The following is a 24,092-nucleotide window of genomic DNA, read 5'->3' on the forward strand; positions in this document are numbered from 1 at the left end:
AGGGATGGAGAGGGAATGGGGCTGGAGGTGAAGTGCGGGGAGGGGCAGGCGCTGCCCAGCTGGAGGTGTGGGACTGAGCCGTGAGTGGCTCATCCAGAGGGCACGGCTCCTACTGCTGTACACACCCCGGGAGGCTCCCTTCCCACACCAGCCCCAGCCCCGCACCAGCCAGGGGGACCCAGAGCAGGAGGCTGGAGCGGGGCCAGCCCAAGATTTGCTGTAGCCCATCTAACCCTGGCCTCACTCTGGCCCCCTGCGGTACGGGGCTGGGAGCCAGTGCAGGGAGACAGCTGGGGCCATTTCAGAGCTGGGGGACAGTGGGTTTGCTGGTGTGGGAGGCACTGGCACCAGGCAATGACCTTGGGTGTGGGGGAAGGGGCAGCCGCACCGGTCCAGTGGACTGTGGCCCTGATCCCAGGGCCAGCTCATCTCTGCTCCCTCCCAATCCCTGCCTGGTGCCTGTCCCAGCCCCAGGCCCAGCCCTATTCCCTATCCCCCTCCCCCCACCCCACCCCACCCCCCACAGACTTTCTGGTGGGGGGGGGCGCTGTGTGTGTGCGTGCGTGTGCATACTCTGCCCCCCCAACACTTTTCTCCCTCCCCCTATGTAAGCCACCGCTTTCGTCCACGTCCATTTTCTCATCCTCCTGTTCCTCCATTTCTTCCACCTCCGTATCACTACTCTCGGAGTCACTCTGGGCCCCTGGATCCGTGGGGACACTGGCCTCGGCACAACCTGCTGCTCCACCCACGTGGGCAGCTGCTTCTATTGGCCCCTGGATGATTATCTGGCCCTTAAAGCAGGAACTGTTCAAGTCTGAAAGTGACCCACAGAGACACGCCCCCAGATTAGTGGGCAGGGTGCCTAGAAGTTGGAGCCCCCAGGATGGAGATATCCAACCTGGGACATTGCTTACAGTGTGGCTCAGAGAAACAGCATTTCAGAGACAACAGGAGCCTCCTCAGTCCCATCCTGTGTCCCTTGCTGTTCCAGACTCACCTGACCACACACAGCAATCTTGATGCCTATCACCCACGGTGCGGCAGGCTGTGGGGGTTGTAGCACTCTCAGGCCCTCTCTATGCATTACATGTATCATGCAATTTCTAGGTTAATTGCACAATTAATTTTGACTGGCTACATGTGCAAAAAAACTGTTGTGCCATAAAAAAGTCCAAATGGATATAAAGTTACTAGCTCCCCCACTTTGTGTTTGACCCTGTCCCACTCTCCTCATTTGGGTCTGACCCCACTCCCCCTTCCCCCACCCATCAAGTCTGACCCCACTACGATGGAGGGGCTCCCACCTTTCCTTAGCTGGCCCTGCTGCTTGTAGAGTGCTCTACCCATTTTTTATTTATTTGCCTATCTGGAGGTGGGGCAGACAGAGCCGCAACACCAGAGGCTGCAGGAGGAGGTAGCACTGGTGGAGAGACTCCCGTTTTAACTCAGCTGGCCACAGCCCTGCCCACCCAGTCTGCACAGTCAATCAGCACATGTGCAGTTGGGCCAAAGCATTATGGACAGACAGACAAACAAACAGACACACAGACAGACTAAGCCTTTTATTATATTAGAATTGCTGGAAAACGTGCAGTACTTTATAGGTGGCTGCTATCCAGTTTTAATGTGCTTTTTTTAAAAAGAAAATGTTTCATGTTCCAAGCCAAATCAATTAAATCAAGTCCAAATCTGTGAGTCAGTCCACAACCATAAGGGGCCCTACAACTAGCCAATATCCTTCACCCCCTCCTGCGGCTTCAGATGTTTCCAAATTCTTTGGTAGGCATCCTACATGCAGGCCCAAGCCTGAAGCCTTGGGGTTCGGATGCCCCCAGGTTTTTCTCACCCTCAGCTGCATGGCCATAGGAGCAAACTATGGAGAAGCCTCCCATTTCCATAAAGTGGGCATAAAGCCAAAACCTCAGTGTGTACTGCCCCATGCCAGAAAAGCAGCTGTCCCCAGGTGCACTTTAGGAAATCCACCTTAGTGGTCATGGTTTTCCCCTGCCAGGTAAGTTGCTATACAGTTTTAATGTGCACATGTAGCACAGTCTACTCATGAAGTTAGGAGCCCTATTAGCTAACTAGACTCCCAGGTGCAGGGGTGCACCATGCACAGCCAGGACTGCGAATCACATAGCTGAAGGGACTCTCAGTCCAGCAGTGCCCACCAGCTGCACATGCTGGGTCCTGGGGCACTGCTATGATCTCCAGGTCCATGGGGTGCATGAGGTGCCTTGTGGCTGGGAGATTGCAGCAGCTTCAGGATCTTGCTTGTTCCTGGTCCAGCAGGAGCCTGGGATCATGCTTTCCTTGCATCAACAATAAGGCAGGATGGGATCTAATGCATGATTTTCAATCAGGCCTCCCGCCATGCATGTATGTCGTGGCAGGAGGTATGATTGTGTAGATTTTGCATCAGATCCCATTGTGTCTTTACCTGCTTGTGTAGTGGGACCCTCAGGGAAAGACTGCCACAGGATCTTGCTTGTCTCTGAAGAAAAGACTATTCATGACTCAGCCCAACAGACCCTGCATGCACAGCTGGGCAGAGTGTGCTGTTCACCTGGAAAACCTGCTGGGTGATTCTCTACTTTAGGTCCAACCCGAGTTGTGCACCAGCTCACTCCTCAACAAGCTAGAGCCCCAAGCAGTCAGAAGCAGCCCCTCCCATGGCAAGAGCTCCAGGCAAGCACAGGGAAGCGGCAGCAGAGTCTTGGCAGACACATGGCAGAGGCAGAGACAGGGCAGTGCCTGAGTGGATGGTGGGGCCACCCAAGGATACTGAAGAGAGAAAGGAGAGAGGAAGCATGTCAGTATAAGAGAAACATCCTCCCTGGATCAGGAAAATTTCATCCATGCTAGAAGAAGCAGCAAGAAGCACCTCCCGCCACCCCCCCCCCACTGCCAGCTTGCTTCCCACCTTGTTGCCCCTCCCCAAAGCCATTGCATCCTGCCAAAGGGGCTCATTCCCTTGTACTTACTCACTGTGATGAGTGGTGTGGAGAATCCTTGCTGTCTGGGACCAGTGAGTGCCCCACTCTGGGCAGCTGGATCTGGAGCAGGAGAAGGAAGAGAGGAAACTGCCATGAATTGGTATCCAGTATGTCCCCTGCTCTGACCATGCTTCCATATCTGGTGGCAGAGGAGGTCTATAGGATGGGAAGCAGGGGCTCTGCCCCATCCCACCAATTCAGTTAGCTGGGTAAAGATAGAGCAAACTTACTGTCACTGAATTGTAGTATCATAGAAAAGTAGGGTTGGAAGAGACCTCAGGAGGTCATCCAGTCTAACCAAGGGCTGATTGGTGTTGGGGAGAGGGGTGGAGGGCTAGGAAATGGGGCTGTGACAAAACATCCTCACTCTGCCCCACAGCCTGGGGAGAGCAAACAATATCCCCTACCTGGACAGCCAGAGCTCCCCTTTCTGTACCCTGTCCCCACCCAGCCCCTTTCCTCTTCCTTCATAACTGAGCTGGTTGTGGAGCTCTGCTTCACTCCCCATCTGCTGCACATTCCCTTCCAGTATCCTCCAGCTCTGGGCTGCAGCCAAGGGTGAGCTGCAGCAGTCCAGGAGCAGAGGGAAGCAAGGCTGGCCTTTGTGGGCAGCAGAGCAGGGGAGGGAGAGGGGTGACTGCTACCTAGGGCTGGGCTCCACAGGCCCCAGTGCAGGTGGGGGTAACAAAAGCCCCATTACACTGTGAAATTAAAGAGAACAGTGTGAAGAGAAACACACACAACTGAAGGAAAAGGGACCGGGTTTCCGCTTTGATCTGGCTGAAGTGGCTCCCATTTGGAGCCACCTCAGAGATCTGGCCACAGGGTATAATGAGGAAGCAATGAAATATCTATAACTTTGCTGAACTTGTTTAATTTGGATGAAACTTTCAGAGGTGGTAGCCTCTGCTGAGAGCATGAAGCCTGCCAAGTTTCAAGAAGATCAGTGCAAGAGTTTGGGGGGAACTGTACCCCAAATTCTTGAAAGCAAAATTCATGTCACGTGTGTGTGTTACACCACAGCAGGGTGAAAACTGCAGGGGTGGTGGCCCCTGGTGAGGCCACAAATCCTGCCAAGTTTCAAGGTAATAGGTGCAGGGGTTTGGGGGGAACTGCACCTCAAGCTGTGGACAAGCAAAACTCGTGCCATGGGTGACACTGTGTGTTAAGGTGTAGTGGGGTGACAGCTGCAGGGATGGTGGCCCCTGCTGCAGCCACGATGCCTGCCAGCTGTCAAGGAGATCGGTGCAGGGCTTCTGGCTTCTGGGGCCCTGCACCTCTGACTGCTGACAGACAAAACTCACGAGTGGGGCGACTGCCCAGGCACTGAAGAGGAAGGGGGTCAAGAGACGCTGCCCAGCCAGGGTGGAACGGAGCTGCGAGCAGCAAACTGCAAGAGGGGGACCCAGGGACAGGGGTAGGGGTGGCTCCCACCACAGCATTGGGCAAGCATGGGGGGACATGTGCCCCCTTGATCTCTATGTGGGGTGAGGGTGGGCTGCCGCTGTGTACTTTGGCTTGGGTACCAAACTTTGTTGCTACAGCTCTGGTCCCACTGGCAGCAAAAGGGACCCCCAGCCAGGGGAGGGGAGCGGGGGGGGGGGGGGGGGGGCAGCGGGAAATTCTTTTGTGGCCCCTCACTCAGCTCCTCCCAGGGGTTTTCCTTCGAGCTTCTCTTTAAAATCAGAGGGCCTCTGAGCATGGGACCGTCGGGCGTGGGGTAAGAAAATAAGACACAATAAAATCAAGAGCAGCAACAACGCGGCGCACCCCGAGGCAGTGCCTGCAGGGGGAGTGTGCAGACCGCACGCTGAATGGCAGACACCCGTCCTCGCCACGTCCCCGCTCCCCCCAAAAAGAAATCCGCACGTGTGGCTCCTAGCAGGGCGGGTTCAGGACCCCCAGACCTTAGCGCCACACTGGGAGGAGACTTGCTGGGCCGAGCCCCGAGCCCCCCTGCCCGCGCCCTCCGCCAGGCCCAGCCCCGGGCACGGGAACTGCTGCAGCTCCGGGATCATTTTATTTTTTTAAAAAGCAACAGCAGCAACACTCGTGTGGGCACCGGCCGGGTTAGAGCTCTGTGGATGGGACATAACTCCCCGGGACATGAACCCCCAACCCCACCATCACCCATTGCACAGCCTGTTGGAGACTTCCCCCGTCCTTAGCGCCATCCCGCGCAGTGCCGCCCCTGCCCGCCCGCCCGGCCGAGCCGCCTTCACCTGCTGCCGCGGCGGAGGCCGGTGTCTGGGGCTCCATGCGGGACCCGAGGCGGAGCCGCAGCCCCGGAGCTAGGAGCGGGAGGACCCGGGGAGCAGGAGCCCGTGCAGGGGGTTGCTGTGCCTGGTGCCCCCGCGCTGCGCGGGGCCGGGGAGATTCACGCACAAAAGCGAGCAGCGCTTCGGACCTCTTTGCGCAGGGATGGGGCGGGAAAGCCCTCTGCAGGCCCTTGCAATGCCCCTGGGACCTGCTGCAGACTCAGCCTGCTGGGGTGACTCCCGGGGAGGCCGACCCGTCCGGGCATCTTGGACGTGCAGCTGCGGAGCTGAGGAGGGGACGAGGCCGCGTGATCGGCCCGGCTCCACCCCCGATCCCTGGGAGCCGCCGGGTAAGGAGGGCAGGGGGATGTGGTGGCGTGTTTCTGCCAATTCCTGTTCCTCAGCCCACAGCAAGATAAGGAGCCCAACGTGGCTGCAGGAATGGGCTCCCTGCGGTGCCCAGCAGGCTGGGAGGCTGCTATCGTGTGTGATTCCCACACCTCCGGAGGGGGATCCTCTAGATCCAGGATGTGCCTGGCTTTCCATTCACTCCAGTGCCAGCCTGGGTTAAACCCCTCTCTGTATGTGGGACTCGCTTCCTCTGACCTCACAGGACAGTGGTACTCAACCTTCCAGCTCTGTAGGCCAAGTCTTGCTCATGAGTCATGACTCAAGAGGTTGGTCCACACAGGGCCAGATCCAGCTGGGGAACGGCACACACAGTCAGTGCATGGGTGTGATTCAGCCTCGTGTGCTGGCTCTGGCTGTGGAGTGACTCCCGCACACCGGCCCCACTGCAATCTAACATGCTGGGTCACATTATCTGGCCCTTTTTCTGTCTCAGTCTTTGGCTGAAGCTTAATGACAAAGAACCTATGTGCAGACAAAGGCCCTCCTCATCCTCTGCACAGACAGGAATCCAGCTGCACAGCGCTCATGCCAGGGGCAGGGGGAAAAAATGTTTTTCCTCTCTCTGCTAGTTACTTAGGTGAAGCACATGGAGGCTGCTCCAGATTTACTCAGTCTGCTCTGGAGCACTCACTTGATCTGAGACAAAGGCAGAGCTGTTCAAAAGTGCCTGCTGCTGCTGCAGAGGAAGCCCATGTATCTTGGTACAGCTTGAGACCACTATTCCTGCCCCTGCCCCTGTCTCAATGCTCCACATCACATTGGGGTGGGGGGCTAGGAGGAGAGGGGGGACAATCCCCTGCCCCCCACTTCTTCATCTCCATCTGCTGTTGATTCACTGCATCTCCATCCACTGCCAAACCTGGGGCATGTCCAGGAGGTCCTCCGCCATCCAGCTGAGTGGCCCCTGCTCTGCCCAGAAAGGACTGGGCTCCACCTGTCTGGGGCAGCAGGATAGTGTTGGTTCAGCTAATATTCATATAAGTAGCAAATTGCCCATCAAGAAGGGGGGGGGGGAGGGGGGCAGTGGGGATGGAGCCCTGCTCTGCCCCACCTTTGGGTCCGACCCCACTCCACCCCCACTCCCCCTTCCTTGGGGTCTGACCCCCCCACCCCCCAGCTTTGCATCTGACCCCACCCCGCCATTTGGGGCCTGACCATGTTTCCCCTCCCCTCGGGTCTGACCCCGCCTGCCTTTCCCCCCTAGGGTCCGGGGGAAGGGGTGACCAGGGTCCAACCCAAACCAGTGGGAGGAGGTGGGGGCAAGGTCAGACCCAAAGTGGGGAGGGAGCAGGGTCATACCTGAACAGGGGGGAGGGGGGAGCAGGGTCAGACCCATACCTGACCCTGGAGACCATCACACACAATAGCCATCTCTGCCTGGCCCCTCCCTGCTTCCTGCTGTTCCTCTGGTAAGGCAAGAAAATGGAGGGATGGGTGGGTAAGGGCTGGATGTAAAAGGAAATGACACAGCAGAGAGGCAAAGGACACGGCATGGAAAAAAGATCTGAGTTCCTGGTTAAAAGCTCTGGTTTCCCCCCACACACTGATTTGGCAAATTATCAATTGCAAAAACCGTGCAGAAATGATCCCCAGCAAAAGAGAAGGCAGTGATTCAGACAGCTGCTTTTTGGCTTGCTATCAAGCACCGTCATAACTACAACTGTGAAGTAGGGCTGATCCACCTAGGAGGCTTAAGCTTCCAACCCCCTCCCAACCTGGGCTTAAGTCTCCTTGGCTTCAACCACACACCCATCCGTGCTGCCTTCTTCCCCCTGCCAGCTCACCCAGCTACTCTCCTGCTGCCTCCCCACCCTGCCCATCCTGCAAGCCGGCCTGTTCTGGGATGGCCCCAGGAGTCTTGCCACCCTCAGCAGCCTGCTGAAGGAAAAACGGCAGGGGCCCGATCCTTTTTTCCTTTGGGGATGATCCGACTCTCTGTGATCATCCGGAGATGATCCGATGCACTTTGGCCAGGCTTCCGCCCAAGCGGTGAGCCAACCAGTCCTGATGTGTCAAGGCCCATGAGCCTCCGCAGCCTTCTCACGGTTCCACTGCGGGGGAGTGGCGCTGTCCGGCTGCTATGGGTGTTAAGCACTGTCAGTCCTCTGTGGATGGTGGTGCTTGCAGCCCCCTGGCCCCCACTGGCCCCTTAGGCCTTGAATCTGAAACATTCAGAATTGATGGGGGTCAAAGATACCACCTCGGCTTCAACTGGAAAATAAATTGGCTGTTCTCAACCAGCTGCAGATCCAAACTGGCAGTGGATCCATATTGGCTACCAAATACTTTCAGTGTCAGATCTCATGATGATTAAACCCCGTGTGTATTTAGTGTTTGACCAGCACACATTAGGAGCATGACAGTTGTCACACTATAAATTATGCATGGGTTGGATAGGCCACCGGGAACAACAGCTCCAAATAACTCAAAAAAGGTAACCTTCACAGGTTCAGGACATAGCCTGGCCAGCCTGCAAAAGGACCAGATGCCCTGGCAGGACTTGGATAAATTTTGGCAGGGCACCTTGTCCACCTCCCATGGGAATGAATGGGGTTGACCTGTTGTCCAAGTCACCAGAGAAGTCCGTAAGGAGTCACTCAAAACCCATTCATGACAATTCAATCCAGGGGGGCAGAGCCATTTGCTGGTTCATCCTGTTGATCAGGCCAGGTGCCAACGTCATCCTCCCCATTTGGAAAGGTACCTGCAGATATATAGGGAGAGGGTAGCTGCTGCCTACCAACTACTAAGAGATGCCCAGGGGACAAGTCTGAGTGCTTTCCCTAACCAAGGAAAGGGGAAGGGTGGACACCCCACCAGTGGACATGGGCCTCCCGGGTCCCAAAAGTGCACCAGGGGACAAGCTAGACGGCCATGCCCAGCTCCAGTTCCAGGAGCCCAGCCACAAATCTAGGTCTACTTTGGTGACCTGCCCATGGGCTGGGATTGGGCCTACCCTTCTGTATGACCCTGGCAGATATGGAGGGGCCAGGGTCAGTGCCCAGCAATCCCCAGGACCCATGAGAAAGACTGAGGCAAGTGTTCTCTGTGACAGAGGAGAGGTGTGGACACTGGGAGGTCACCTGTTCCACCCAGAAGTCCTCCTGGGGCCATGATAGACAGCCATGCCTGGCTTCAGTTCTAGGAGCCTGGCCACTAATTCAGGTGTGCCCCAGTGACCTGACTGCGGGCTGGGTCTGCACCTACCCTTCCGTATGGCCCCACCAGATATACATGGGTTCATGGTCTGTGCCCAGGGACCCCTGGACCTACTATGGGGAAAAAAATTAGCCTTTTCTTCACTCAGGAGAGGGGAGAAGGTCGACCCCAGGTGGGTGACTTGGGCCTCTCAGGTCCCAAAAATCCACCAGAGGATGAGCCAGATGGCCACGCCTGGCTCCAGTTCCAGGAGCCCAGCCACTAATCCAGATATATATTGGTGAGTCTGAGAAATCCTGCATTCCAGGCCAGGTCCTGGAGGCACCACAATCTGGTAGGCAGAGTGTGCTCTGACCGCTTCCTCAGATCATCTGGTCCTTCAGAAGGACAGGGAAGAGAATTGGATGCAGAGGAGCCAGCTCCGATAGGGGCTTCTCAAGGAGCTCCCCTGGTGGTGAGTTTTGAGTTGAGGGTGGGAGAGGGAGCAGTAATACACTTGAATGTAAAGTGGGGATGGGCATAACCTGTTGACATATCATGTCATTGAGGTCACCATGACTGAGCTGCAGTGCTAGTGACTGGGGCAGCAGGCACTGAAGGGAGACACCTGCTGTTTCAGGGGCCGGTGACCTTTTAGGAAACGCTTGCATATGTCAGGGAGGGGCAGTGGGATCTGCTGAACCCCAGTCAGAGCCTTCTTCAGGGTTGTCATAAGTAAAGATTCCCGTGTTACTGACACGGGTTCCCATGGGGTCCCTGGATCATCCCAGGGCAAGCTTTCCTCATTGGGTTTCCTGTCGCATCTGGTTTCATGAGGATCAGCCCCAGACAGACAGTGCATGTGGGAGGCAAGTCATCTATCCATGTGACCTTGCCTACTGCTTTTAATGGCTGGTTAAAATCTGCTTCTCTAATGTTCATTGTTCTCCCTCTGCTCTTTACCTGCCTTGCTTTTCTTAAGATCCTCAACTTGAAGACAGGTCTTCTGCATTGCCAAATAAGACTGTGACCACTGTGTTATCCTTTTCCCCAAAGGAACTAGAACTACAGACAGCTACAGCTCAGTTGGGACTTGAAGCTACCATCTCTGACCCCAGAAAATTGTGCTTTGGTCATTAGATGACTGGGGAGCAGTAAAGAAAACATGGCTACACACAGCTGGTTTTGCATCTACAGTCTCTTTCTTGAAATGCAAACGCACTACTACTACTACTCAAGCAGTTTTTCTGGTACTTAATAATTTCCTCTAGCAGCAAGGATAGGAATACAGTCCTGTCTTCCTTCCTGGGAGAGAATCCTACTTCTGTGGTTACTGAATTACCTCCATTATGTCTGCTCTCCTTCTCCAAAGTAGATTTTGAATTCTTTGTTGCCCAGTGGCTTCCTTGGCCATGGGAGAAAACAGAGGCAGGATCCCTCAAAATGACAGTGTATGCCAGTGCCTCAATAATAGCAATATCTGTAAGAGGGAATAACATATGGAAGTGTGTCAGTGCCTGGTCTCCTCAGGATCCCACATCTCCCCTGTGCTACTGAACATGTTCAACAGTGTAATTTGAACACAGGGAGAAAAAACTATAGTAAGGGACGTGTGCAAGGGAAGGAAGGGACAGAAGTGACAGGGAAAGAACACAGCGTACGAGAGATACTTTGTCACTGGTTAAAAGCGTTGACTTTCATCTCCCACTCCTGTCCTCCAGTATTAAAAAACAGTAGAACATATATAACAAGACACATTACCCACATCGCTTCATATAAATACTAATACTACAACCCAACAATCATTAACAGATGTGCATGATAATGTAGGACACTCTTCACAATAGCTGTTGAGTCAGAATTATAGATATAATGTGCCCCTCCCCCCCGACACACACACACACACACACACACACACACACACACACACACACACACTGTAGAAGAAGAAAACCCCAGGCCTTAATTTCTTTCTAAGAAGTGCTTTGTGGAATTTTCCATAAACACTGAGCAGACCGATGAGGCCAATAGGTCAAACCATAAGTTTCCCGCCCTTGCAGCTTTCTGGTTCCAATTAGTTCTCTGTTCAACTTAATATATCTTGTGTCATGTGACCTGAAATTGAAACATATGAAAGGTTTGCTTTGATTGTCTGTGGGGGAGAGGCTCAGTGCCTCCCCCTGCAGCTGCTTGTAAATAAAGGGTCTCTGACAACTTCGTGACTAAACAACAGAGTGAAGCTTGTTTCTTCCACAATTCTTGGTGCCGTGACTCGGCTGGCAACACCCGGCTGAGAGTACCGACAGGCTTGCAGACCGTTCCCCTCCGAAACCCCAGGCGCCAAATCAAGGTAAGAGACCTTTTGAAATCTCTAAAGGGGTTATCGGTGGAGGACTGCCCATGCGGGTCGGGAAACCAGCTCCAGCTTATGCCATCCAAACTTTTGAAATACGAACTTGTCAGACACTCTAAAGGGTATGTATGAAACCAGTTTACAATTAAAAGGGTAAAAGGAAAGTCTAGACTAAGGAATATAGAAAGCTGGGGAACAGTGTGGGTGTTTTTCATGGTATCGCTGACCAAGACTGGGCCTAAAGAAATATTCTTGAACCCCGTGCCTCAGCGCAAAAGTCCCTTTGTGTGAAAGAATATGAGCCGCTGGCCAGGTCTGAGACTAAGGTTGGGTCTAGCCACCCCAAGGCTGTCTAGAAAGGCACACTTGAAAGCAAGGGGGCCCAACTGGAAACTCATGACCCAGCGGACAGGTTTATCCTTTCCCCATCCACGGTAATCGTCCGGGTAACCGGCGATTTATGTGCAAAATTAGCACATCAGGTCCCTTACTCTCTTCCCTGTGTGAGTGCCCTGTGTGAATTGAGGAATGGGGCGCTCTGGGTCAAAGGATGTCCCAACCCCGCCAAAGGGAACCCCAGCAGGTTATATGTATGCGCATTATGGTAAAAAATCGTGTAAGTTTTTAGATAAATGGAATTGGTATACCAGGGAAAACCCTCCAAAACAATTTCCTTCAGAAGGAACTTTTGATCTGTATAAACTGATCCACCTCCAAAAAGCCCTAGAGTCCCGAGGTAGCAAGACCCCCAAAACTCAATGGGAAGTCTATTTCAATTGGTATGAAGAAGGTAGTAAGAGACAGCAAGAATCCCGGGTAAGGAGTCTTAAGGACTCCCAAGAAAAACTAAAAGCAGAAATGAAGCAATTGAAAAATGGATACAGCCCTGGCCAGGCTAATCATCCCTCAGCACCTCCTACCCCTTTATATCCCCAACTAACTCGTGAGACCGAGGATGAGTCTGCAGCAGATATTTTAGAAAGTATTTCTTGTTTAGCCCAACCACCACCTAACCACGTACACCTTCCACCTGAATTGGAAACTCCATCTTGTAGTCCGGAAGGTGCTTCTGCAGGCTCATTTTCCCCTGTGGGTTTAAATAACAGTCACCCTAAAAAGGGCCCTATTATTCAAGTACCGTTGCGCCAATTACCAGGCGCACAAGGTTTTGTAACACTACATGCCCCTTGGACACCTGGGGATTTAAGAAATCTAGTTAAAGAATTTCTTAACATCAGAGAAAAGCCCCAGAAGTTTAAATATGGACTCAGAAGTTTCTCCATCCACTCCATGCATCGGCCTGGTATTCTGTGCCCAAACCCACTAAGAAACCAGGCAAAGCTACCTATCACTTTATGCAAGAATTGCGAGCTGTTAATTCTGTTGTTTTACCTATTTTTCCTGTAGTACCTAACCCAGCTACCATTCTTTCTTGCATTCCACCAAAAGCTTGTTTCTTTACTGTTGTAGACTTGTGTTCTGCTTTTTTTTCAATTCCTATTCATCCATATGGTCAGTTTTTGTTTCCATTTACTTATAAAGGCTTACAATATACTTGGACTAGACTCCCACAAGAGTATACAGAGTCTCCTTCTATCTTTTCACAAATTTTGAAGAAAGATTTAGACGACATTCAGTTCAAACACCAATCTGTCCTTATCCAGTATGTCGATGATCTTTTGCTTGCCTCACCTTCCTTTGAAGCCTGTAAAATCAATTCTTTGCACCTTTTGACCTGTCTTGCTTTACGGGGCCATAAAGCTTCTAAAGAAAAACTTCAGCTCTGCTTACCAAAGGTTCATTATTTAGGCCATGATATTTCTGTGGGTGAACGTCACCTTTCAACTGCACGAGTTGAAACAATTCTCAAAATCCCTTGGCCCACAACTGTCTCTCAAATGCGCACCTTTTTAGGTATGACCGGATATTGCCGCCAATGGAATTTAGGCTGTGCCTCAATTGTGAAACCCTTGCAAAATCTTACCTTAAAGGACACCCCTGAACCTTTGCAGTGGTCTCCAGAATCTGAAAATGCCTTTTCTGTCATTAAAACTGCCCTTTCACAGGCACCCATACTGGGACTTCCTGATTATTCAAAGCCTTTTACACTCTTTTGTCATGAAAGAGATGGCTTTGGTCTGGGGGTACTTACTCAATCCCATGGAGATAAACATCATCCTACTGCCTATTATAGATTGCCTTAGATCCTGTAGCAACTGGGTTTCCACCATGCCTTTGAGCAGTTGCTCGAATCATCTGCAAATATTGTTCTAGCCTCACCTTTAACTGTTGCTGTACCCTACTCAGTGGCCACACTGCTTTTAAAAACCAAAACCCAACACCTTTCAAATGCTCGTTTAACTAAATATGACATTCTGCTTCTTTCTGCGGCCCACATTACTTTAGTTCGGTGCCCTGTACTTAATCCTGCTTCCTTGTTACATGTACCTTCTGATGGCAAGCCTCATGACTGCCTTGCTGTTACCGCTCATTTAACTTTATCCCAGGTTGATCTTAAGGACATTCCTATTCCAAATGCTGATCTAGTTTTGTATGTTGATGGGTCCTGCCTAAGAAACTCTAAAGGCTCTCTTGTTGCAGGTTACGCTGTATGTTCCCAGCACGAGGTACTCAAAAGTAATTTTTTACCTTCTGTCTATTCTGCCCAAATTGCTGAACTTATTGCCCTCACTCGTGCCTGTACCCTTGCTCAAGGTAAAACTGTTAATATATATACAGATTCGCGTTATGCCTTTGGTGTTGTCCATGATTATGGGGAATTATGGAAACAATGTGGGTTTCTTACCTCAAATGGCACACCTATTCATAATGGCTCTTATGTAGCCACCTTATTAGATGCCCTTCAATTACCTATTGCTATTGCTATTATTAAATGTGTTGCTCATCAATCTTCCCAGGATGAAGTTATGCATGGAAATACTCTGGCTGACTCTGTAGCTAGAGCTGCAGCCCTTTCATCCCCTCAGGCTGAGCAATTGTTTTTTTCTCATGAGCAGTCTCCTCTTACAACTCTTCCTCATGTTGCATTTCTCCAAGATCAGGCTGCAGATTCTGAAAAAGGCCACCCCCACAGACCCGGACATTATCAGTACCCTCTTCCACCTGTGGCAGGTGAGGGCATGTCTGGTATTTGGGGGCAACATTTCTTCCAGTTGTGTGACAGGGCTGTTGTGCAGGTCTAGAAATAGATTAGACAAGCACTTCCTTCCGTAGGATGGTCTGGTCAGGGATAATCTTGCTCCAAGCAGGGCTTGGACTCAGCAGTGGATCCAGCAGAAAGGCAAAGAGGGTTGCAGCCACACACCTGCTTCATGTAGCTGCTCCTCCCATTGTTTCCCCTGCTGCTGAATTCAGTGGCTTGGAGGTGAGAGGGATGGATGACGAAGGCGAACAGCAGCCGTGTCCATCCACTGAGCTCTGGAGTCATGTGGCTTTGGGGAGGGGAACTAGGTGGGAAGCAAGCTGTGGGTGGGGGTGGAGGGTGTTTCTTGCTGCCTCTTATAACATAGATGAAATTATCCTGATTCGGTGAAGACTCCTCTCTCATGTTGACATGTCCCTGTCTCCTCTTTCCAGTCACTTTGGGAGAAACCCATCATTCACTCAGACAAAGCCCTGTCTCTGCCTCTGCCCTGTTTCTTCCAAGACTCTGCTGCTGCTTCCCCATGCTTGCCTGGAGCTCTTGCCATGGGAGGAACAGCTTCTGACTGCTTGGAGCTCTGGCCCGTAGAAATGTGAGCTGGAGTACAACTCCTGGAGGGGTTAGACCTAACATACACACTCATTCAGCAGGTTTTCCTGATAAACAGCACACTGTACCCAGCTGTGCATGCAGGGCCTGTTGGGATGAGGGTCTCATAAATGGTTTGTTGTTTGGGGATAGATTGGGTAGGAGCTACCACCCCTAAGAGCTGGGGTGGAGCCAAGTTAAACTTGGTTTATGGCTTTGCTTGTCATTGAACCAGCTGCTTCCTCCTGCAGCCCCAAATGGTGTTGAGGTAGGCAACTCTGCCACACTGGTTCAGAAGTCTACAAGGAAGTAGTGTCTAGACCCCCAGCTGGCTCAGGGCACAGGCTTTATTGAGGGGGTTTGGGATGAGCAAAAAACATGGGGCTGGCAAGGCTGGGAACTGTGATAGTCTCTCCCTCAGGGTCCATCTACACATGGTAAAGACACAATGGAATCTAATGCACAATCCACACAATTGTATCTCCCACTTCCCACACGTGCAAGGCAGGAGGCGTGATTGTGAGATCATGCATTAGATCCCATTGTACCTTATTGCTTGTGATGGAGAAGCCTAACTGGAAGCTCTGGCTGGACCAGCAAGAAGCAAACTCCCACAGCTGCTGTAATCTCCCAGCCACAAGGCACCCCACGCACAGCCGGGGCCTGGAGATCATGGCAGTGGCCCTGGACCCAGCATCTGCATCTGATGGGCACTGCTGGGTTGAAAGTCCCTTCAGCTGCTGGACTTGCAGCCCTGGCTGTGCATGGTGCACCCCCCGCAGCTCAGAGCCCAGTCAGCCAACAGGGCTCCTAGCTGCAGGGGTAGACTCTGCTACATGTGCACATTCAAACTGGATAGTAACTGCCTATAAAGTTACTACAAATTTTCCAGCAATAACTTTATAGTTGTTTGGACCTTTTATGGCATGATAGTTCATTTGCATGTGTAGTTAGTCCAAATTATTTGCACAATGAACTCAGGAATTGCATGATACATGGAACATGTAGAGAGGGCCTGAGAGTGCTACAAACCCCTGACCCTGCCATGCCATGGCTGACAGGCATCAAGAGAGCTGCATGGGGTAGGGTGATCCTGGAACAGCAGGGCCCACAGGATGGGACGGAAGAGGGCTCAGGGCCCTGTCTTCTCTGAAATGCTGTTTCTTTGAGCCATACTTTAAATAGTACCCCAGGTTGGATATCTCCACTGTGAGGGCTCTGTCCTGGTGAGCAGAACCAATTTTTGTTTTGTCTGCCTACTAACCTGTGGTGTGTCTCTGTGGGTTGATTTCAGACTTGAACTATGGATCCTGCTTTAAGGGTTTTCTCCCATGGCCAAGGAAGCCACTTGGGAGTCAAGAATTCAAGATGTATTGGGGAGAAGAAGAGACATGATAAGACATATTCAGTAGCAAAAGAAGGAGGATTCACTCCCGGAAAGGGAGACAGGCCTGTGTTCTAGTCCTTGTTGCTAGAAGAAACCTTTCAGCACCAGAAAAGCTGCTTGAGTAGTAGTGGTATGTTTGCTTTCCATGGAATAAATTGTAGATACAAGACCTGCTGTGTGTAGTAGCCATGTTCCTTTACTGCTTCCCAGTCATCTAATGGCCAAAGCACCACTCTAATGGCCGCTTGTTTGATCAGAGACTTGCACTGTAGCAGAAAGCCCCCTTTTCTTCTTGCCTGCAGTTGCTCTCCCTTCCTTGGATATGTTTCTGTTTTTCTACCTTTTCTTCCTTCCTCTTTCTTTCATTTTAAGATAAGGAATTATGTTTTAAAGTTTGTATGTGTGCATTTTGTATCTCCCCTTGTATTTTGGTATTTTTATCTATTTGTGTGCCATGGCATTACTCTTGTAGCTTGTAGTGTATACTCCTCACCTTTTAACTAAATGTATTTAGTTTCAGAAGTAAGTTATACATTGTAACAATGTTAACAAGGGCAGGAATCAATCCCCCTCTTCCCTGTATCAGGAGGGCCCCTGAAAGAGCAAGTGAATCAGTGAGTGAATGTGTAACACAGTAGCAGCAGGCAGCAATTAACACCTAGGGAAACGGCAGATCAACCAAGGGAAGAAATCAATAGAAGACAATGTAGCAACCGGGAATTCTCTAAACCTCAGGGTTCACGGGCTAGAAGCCCTGGTCTGAGTTAATCAATGCCGGGGACCAACTTTTGGGCTGAATATCTCCAGATCGACTGCTCCCAGAGCCCTATTCAAAATTCATCAACGGACTCCCAAACCTGCACATACATGTGGACGACCCCTGGGGCTGACAGATGCCATCCAGTAGCCACCAAGGGGAAAGTCCCACAGGGGTCAACGACCCCTGGATTGGGCAAACCTGAAAACTGGGGAGTCACCAAAGTCTGCCAACGACAGACAAAAAGCAGTGAAAAGTGACCCTCAGCAGTGCCCTCTTGATCTCCAACTTGACCAGCACCCAACCTGTCCAGCCAGAAGGACCAGCCAGTGACCCCCTTCTGGAGGATAACACCATGCTGGAAGAAGCCTCGACTGGCCATCAACGGCAGACTCCAGCGCCTGTGGGATAGGTATACCTGACTCTTATAGCTCGCTACTGTGTGCGTGCATGTGTGTGCGCATGGGGGGGGGGGACCAGCCCCAAGGTTTATGATTTGACTTCATTACAGTGTTTCAATCCACCTAATAAACCAGAATTTTAAGGATCCCGAGTTGGACATTTGTAGCCAACAGCACGGCTTCCATATGTGCGTGTGTCTCTGTGTGTGTAGATCACTCTGCATATATCTGGTTCAATGCTCTTCCTCTATAGCATCCACATTTGCCAGTGTCAGAGACAGGATAGTGGAGATGGACCACTATGGCACTCCTAATCTTCTTATCTAAATGTATATGAGTGTGTATGTGTGTATGCAGAAACCAAGTTTTCAGTGAATAAGAATATTATGAAGACAGTATTTTAATACGTAAAAGCATATAAGACAATGAAATATATCAAAATTAAATGTTTTGACTTTTTCTCACAAACATTTCATTACAATGGGCATAACTCACAAAAGCATCAATTTTAGCAAATCCACAATTTTTTTATGTCAAGATGTGTCATCCAATATTACTTGCCCAGCTCCAACCAGTGCTGTCTCTCTGAATCTCTGCTCCCACAGGAACACTGTCTGAGGTTGATCCCCATGAAACCAGAGGGGCTGGAAAACCCAATGAGGACAGCTGGGGTGCTCTGGGGACCCCACAGGTTGTAATCACTAAGACAGGAATCCTACCTATGACGTCCCTGTAGACGGCTCTCTGGGGTCCGGCAGATCCCACTGCCCCCCACCAACACAGGCAGGCATTTCATAGGTTCATAGATGCTAGGGTCAGAAGGGACCTCAACAGATCAGCGAGTCTGACCCCCTAGCGTGGCAGGAAAGAGCCTGATGACCCCAGCCAGATGCCTCTTCAGCCTTCTCTTAAAGACCCCCAAGGTAAGGCAGAGAACCACCTCCCTTGGGAGCCCAGTCCAAATTTTGGCCACCCTTACCGTGAAGAAGTTTCTCCTGATATCTAGCGTAAATCTGCTCTCTTTCAATTTGTGACCATTGTTACGCCAAGAGGTGCCCTGGTGAACAGAGCATCTCTGATCCCTTGCTGCGTCCCAATAATAAATTAGTAGGCATCCGCAACATCACCTCTCAGCCTTCTCCTGTGGAGTCCGAAGAGGTCCGGGTCCCTCTGTCTCCCCTCATAGGACTTGTCCTGTAAATAAAAGGACCTCGCTGTTCAACCCGGGCTTCACATGCCCAAACTTTCTCTTCCTCGTCTCTACCCAGCAAGCTCCAGCCAGGCCAGGGCTTGAGCTTGCTACCTAGGGTAGCACCCTTACCACCCGGGAAAGGTAAAAGGGCTCACTGGTAGTGGTGAGATTCGAACCGAAGGTCCTCCAGAGACTGGAGCCTTAATCCAAGGCCTTAGACCGCTCGGCCACACTACCCTCAGTTGAAGGATAGGAGGCAGGTGTAGCCGGCTCCAGGGTTTTGCTACCTTCCTCTGACAATGTTTTCCTTAATAGCTGCAGCGGGAGTGCGATGACCCGCTAGGGGGCAGAACTGAACTGAGGCTCAGCCTTTTCCAGCTGCCAGCACGGAGCAGGTGACTGAACACCGGGACCCAGCGCAGCCGTGTGCAGCCTGCCCGCTGCCTACTGCAGCTCCCCAGAGCCCAGGCTGGCTACAGGCGGGGGCTCGCGGTGGCACAGGGCTTTTCCCGCCTTCAAACTCTCGTGCACCGCAAGAAGAGGGAGGAATGATACAGACACCTCCAGGGCAGAAAGTATTAGATAAAATAAAACGGATTGGTCCTAGGAAATGGGCCCTGCCCTGCCCCGTTTCATTAATGGGGGTGTGGAATGAACGCAGCCAGGTCCTCAGCCTCGTCGGGTGTACGACTTACGTCTGGCCATGCACATTTCTGACTCGGGTGGCTCCTCCCGGCCCCGCCTGCTCGGCCGCAGCTCCCCCGCCCCGTTGCGGGGTTTGCGGAGCCGGGAAAGCGCCGAGGAGCAGCGCAAACCCGGGCGCTGCGGGGGGAAGCTGCAGCCAGGGCGGTGGCGGGGCGGCTGCTGGGAGCGGTGGGGCAGCAAGGCCGGGCCTTGGGGGCAGCACAGCAGGGCACGGGGGAAGGGAGTGGGGACCATTACCCATAGCTGGGCTCCGCGGGCCCCAGAGCAGCCGCTCGCAGCCGGCAAAGGCCGCGTCACACCGGGACGTGAAGAAGAGCAGCGCGAAGAGCAACGCGCACGACTGAAGCCGGAGGGACGTGTGGGCGCCGGGAGCGCGGCAGTGCCGGGATCTCGCCCGTACCCGCCCCTGGCCCCAAACCCGGTGCGGGAGAGCCGGGCCCGAGACGGCGGCACGAGGCCGGGGAGCGGGGCGGCGGCAGCGGGGATTGCTGCAGCTGCGGCACCGGGCGGGATCCGCTTCCCCGCGCCCGCTCCCCAGCTCTCCCGAGGGGTTTTCCTTCAGGCTCCGCTTTAAAATGCAGCTGCCTCTGGGCACGGGGTAATAAAATAAAACATCACCCGTCTGCGGGCACTGGCTGGGCTAAGAGCCCTGTGGATGCGACAGCAGCACCCCGCAATCCTCCACCCCCAGAGTGTTATCCATTGAGCAGGCTGTTGGAGACTCCTCACTTTCTCCGCGCAATCCCGCGCAGTGTCCTCGCCTCCCTCCACTCCTGCCGGCTCCTCCCTCCCGGCCCGGCGCCGAGCGCCCCTGCCCGGCCGGCCGAGCCGCCTGCCCTGCCGCCGCCGCGGAGGCCGGCCCGGGGCTGCTGGCGGGACCCGAGGCGGAGCCGCAGTGCCGGGATCAGGAGCCCGGGCGCCGGCCAGGGCGGTGCTGTGCCGGGCGCCCCGCGCTGCCCGGGCCCGGGAAGATCCGCGCAGAAAAGGAGCGCCGTTTGCGCGCGCCGTGGTGGCACAGCCGGGCCGGGCCGGGCCGCCCGTTTGCCGGCGGTGGTGGCGGCGCTGCACGAGCTGCTCGGCGGGGACTGGGTCGGGCCGAGCCGGAGGAGCTGTGGGAGGCGCCGCTGCGCTGCGGGGAAGCGCGGGTCTCGCGGCGGGGCCAGACCGGCCTGCTGCCCCGCTTCAGCGCCCCGGGCCGGGCTGCTCCGCTCGCACGGGGCGGGGGGGGGAGGGGACCATCCCGCCCCCTCGGCATCTCCCCCCGCTGCCGGCTCGGGGCCGACCCCTGCTCAGGCTCCCGCACAAGCAGTTCATTACCTGCGCACTTGCCCAGGACGCGGAGGGGTGTCGCCGGCCCGGGCATAACAGCTCGCTGCGGCTCGAGCAGCGTCTCCGCGTCCGACCATTGCAAGCGCTTCGCAGCCCCGCCTCGTCCCCTCTATAGCGGCTTGTCTGCGTGGAGCCGCATAACGTGAGCATACGGAGCACGAGGGCCTCCCCCTTTCGAGGATCCCGATGGACGCCCCTTCACACGGCCATGGCAGGGTCCGGCAGGGCCCGCGGCAGCGGACATGCAGCCATAGCACACCGTGCGTGCGAGCGTGCGGGCCGCCCGGGACATTCGCGTACGCTGCCCTAGTGCCTCGCGTGGCTGCGGCAGCCTCCGCCTCCTGGCAGCGGCGGGCCGGAGCGGGGCCGGGGCCGCTTCCTCCCGGCTCCCCGCGGGGGGGCACTAAACCCCCCACTGATTGGCACCGGGACAATGTGGCCCTGCAGGGAGCCAAGGCTTTAGGACACTGAAAAGGCCACATGGCTTGTCCTCAAGGCAGCTGCTCCTCCAAACCGGGGGCACAGATGGAGCCAGTATCTCGTAAAGGACACAAGGCCCCATGTCCCATCCTTTGGATCCAGACAACAGGGTCATGGCTGGTTCTTTCCCCAGGGGCAGGCATCTTGCTTTCCATTCACTTCAGTGACATGATGACTCTGAAACCTACTGACAGACACATCTACCGTTTAGTGAGATAGCACAGGGCCACAGGAAGAGCCTTGGAGCACAGGTAGGGGTTACGGGAGCATGCCCAAGGCTGGTCCCAGGTCACAGGGACTGGCCAATTTAAGAAAAGGTGTAAGTTGTTCTTCACATCCAAATCAGGGGTGACACTAATTATAGCCCACGAAGGGTTAATTCATGTCCTATAGGACTGCTGCCCACACTGCTGCTGCGGGGATCTCTGGGCTTCCCCTCCCTCCTCCGGCTTCACTCCTGGGCCTGAGGGCAGGGGGCTCTGGGTCCCAGGGAGCCTATGGTTTGGGAGAGCCTGGGACTCACGTACTCTGAAAATAGATAGCCTTGAGGCAAAAATCAGGGGTTGGCAGCCTTTTTGGGCACTGTCAGCTGGAAGGAGCCAGCTCAGGTTGAAGAAGGGCCAGCACTAGGACGTGGCTGCTGCTTCTCCCTGTTGCCCAGCTGTGGGTGGTACGGGCAAAGCCCCTCTGAAGTTCGGTGCCTCCAAAGCCCCCTGCCCTGTGGGGTGCTTCTGGCCAGCCCTGCTCTAAATCACCAGATGTACCACTGCTAGCCTCACATAGGTCACGAGTTACCAGGTCTCAGCTCAGCTGGGTAGGCGCCAGTAGCCCATGCCCCGCATCCTCGCGGGCAGAGGTGCTGGCAGCTGGAAAAGGCGAAGCCTCAGTTCAATTCTGGACCCTAGTGGGTCATCGCACTCCCGCTGCAGATATTAGGAAAAAACTTCCTCAGAGGAGGGTAGCAAAACCCTGGAACAGGTTCCCCCTGCCTCCCACCCCCTCTACCTCCAGGGTTGCTGTAAGGGAAAATGCAGGAAATGCTGGGACTTTTTATGGCGATAGGTGTGTAGGCTATGGCATTAGATCCAATCCTCTCGGGCGGCTCAGGGTACCTCTCTGGGGTGAGGAACTGGGCCCTGGGCTGCCCCGTGCTTTTAACCCCGCAACCCTGAGAAGGGGCACTGAGGTGAATGAGCCACGTAAGATGAACTTTAACCATTTGGACGGGGAAGGGAAATGGCTGCAGAGGAAGCAACTCAGGTAGGGGCTTCTCAAGGAGCTCCCGGGGTGTGGAGTGGGGTGGGAGGGGGAACAGTAATGCACTTGAAGGGAAGGTGAGGATGGGCATAACCTGCCGGTGGGTCATACTAGAGGGCGCCATGCCGGAGCTGCAGTGCTAGTGAGTGGGACGGCCGGCACTGAAGGGAGACACTTGCATTTTCAGGAACTGGTGATGGCTTCAGGTTTTCGCATCTAGGTAGTGTGGCCGAGCGGTCTAAGGCGCTGGATTAAGGCTCCAGTCTCTTCGGAGGCGTGGGTTCGAATCCCACCACTGCCAGCGGGTCTTTTACCCTTCCCTGCTACTCGGGAGGCAAGGGTGCTACCACAGGTGGCAAAGGTTCAAACCCTGGGCTGGCTGGAGCCCTCTGCTCTCTTGCTTCTCAGTGCGTCACTTGTGCTCTTGAGCCTATAATTAGGTGCACACAAGGAGGTTGCTGTGGGAGAGAAGGTCTGGAGGGGGGAGAAGGGGAGAGCCGAGAGATGTTTACTGCTTTGTAACAGTGGAGGACAGAAGTGGGAGTTGTAGCTTTTCACTAGTGAATGACTTTACCAGTGGAATTTAATGCACAGTAACTGAATTTACTGCACAGTACTGAGGACTAAATATGGCAATTTACACTGACTTGAGCCTAAATTTGAAACCTACATCATGCAGATATCAACTTTACACCCGTATAGTTACTGCACAGTAATACATATGTAGATGCCTTACTGCGCAGCATCACAGTGTGTGTGGACTAATCTAGAACCACTCTAATCCCAAATCAGCCCACACACAACGTTAATGAGCTCTAATGCCTGCAGGTGGAAATGCTACCCTAATGCTGCTTCCTGCATAGTAATTTACTGTGCAGTAAATTTTAGCTGGTGTAAATGCACATGTAGACATTCCCTGTGTTCCTTCCCTGTCACTCCTGTCCCTTCCTTCCCTTGCATCTGTCCCTTGCCATAGTTCTCTTTCCCTCTGTTCACATTACACTGTTAAACATGTATGTTAGCATAGGTGACTTGTGGGATCCTGAGACCAACCACTACTGATGACCTGGAAAAGCCCATATGTTGTTCCCTCTTCTAGACTTTGCTGTCAGTGGGGCACTGGCACTCACAGTCACTTGAGAGAGCCCTGCCTCTCTTTTCTCCCATGGCCAAGGAAGCCACCAGGCACCCAGGAATTCAAGATCCATCAGGAAAGAGAACAGACATGATGGATACTTATTCAGCATCCAAAGTTGGATTCTCTACTGGGAGGAGAGGCAGACCTTTGTTCCCATCCTTGCTGCTACAGGAAACTATTTAATACCAGGAAAAACTGCTTGAGCAGGAGTAGCGCATTGGCCTTACGTGGAACTCTTGTAGATGCAAGACCTCCTGTGTGTAGCAATGTTTCTTTCCTGCTCTCCTGTCATCTAATAGCCAAAGCACAGGTTTCTGGAGTCAGAGAGTGGAAGCTACCTTCAAGTCCCAACTGGGCTGGAGCTGTTTGTGATTCTGGTTCCTGTTCCAGGTCAGGATCCTAAGAAAAAGGTGGCAGTTGAAGAGTAAAGGGAGGACAATGAACATCAGGAAGCATCAGGCAAGGTGACATGTATAGGTGAATTGGAGGGAAAGGGAATGCAGGAGGCCTGGCCATTCCTGGAGGACACACACAAT

At 53.4% G+C, this 24,092-nt stretch overlaps 3 long non-coding RNA genes and 1 other non-coding gene across 5 annotated transcripts; 2 read left to right on the forward strand and 2 right to left on the reverse strand.

The window, feature by feature from the left end:
* Window positions 1–1,550: 1,550 nt before the first annotated feature.
* Window positions 1,551–6,646, reverse strand: LOC109280985 (uncharacterized). Of its 2 annotated transcripts, none has more exons than XR_009455689.1 (3): window positions 5,222–6,646; window positions 2,992–3,059; window positions 1,551–2,787 (listed from the first exon to the last, which is right to left on the reverse strand). It is a non-coding gene; the product is annotated as an uncharacterized LOC109280985 (long non-coding RNA). The 2 variants fall into 2 exon arrangements; XR_002087487.2 differs by having other exon boundaries at window positions 2,988–3,059; window positions 5,222–6,624.
* Window positions 6,647–8,925: 2,279 nt separating this feature from the next.
* On the reverse strand, window positions 8,926–20,980 carry LOC109280992 (uncharacterized). Its single transcript, XR_002087497.2, has 3 exons — window positions 20,670–20,980; window positions 18,583–18,649; window positions 8,926–10,286 (listed from the first exon to the last, which is right to left on the reverse strand). It is a non-coding gene; the product is annotated as an uncharacterized LOC109280992 (long non-coding RNA).
* Window positions 10,935–17,642, forward strand: LOC132244091 (uncharacterized). The gene is made up of 2 exons (XR_009455690.1): window positions 10,935–11,156; window positions 16,205–17,642. It is a non-coding gene; the product is annotated as an uncharacterized LOC132244091 (long non-coding RNA).
* Window positions 20,981–22,637: 1,657 nt separating the features above from the next.
* Window positions 22,638–22,719, forward strand: TRNAL-AAG (transfer RNA leucine (anticodon AAG)). The gene has a single exon. It is a non-coding gene; the product is annotated as a tRNA-Leu (tRNA).
* Window positions 22,720–24,092: the final 1,373 nt, after the last annotated feature.

This window comes from Alligator mississippiensis, chromosome 11, assembly GCF_030867095.1.
Source record: "Alligator mississippiensis isolate rAllMis1 chromosome 11, rAllMis1, whole genome shotgun sequence".
Taxonomy (NCBI): domain Eukaryota; kingdom Metazoa; phylum Chordata; order Crocodylia; family Alligatoridae; genus Alligator; species Alligator mississippiensis.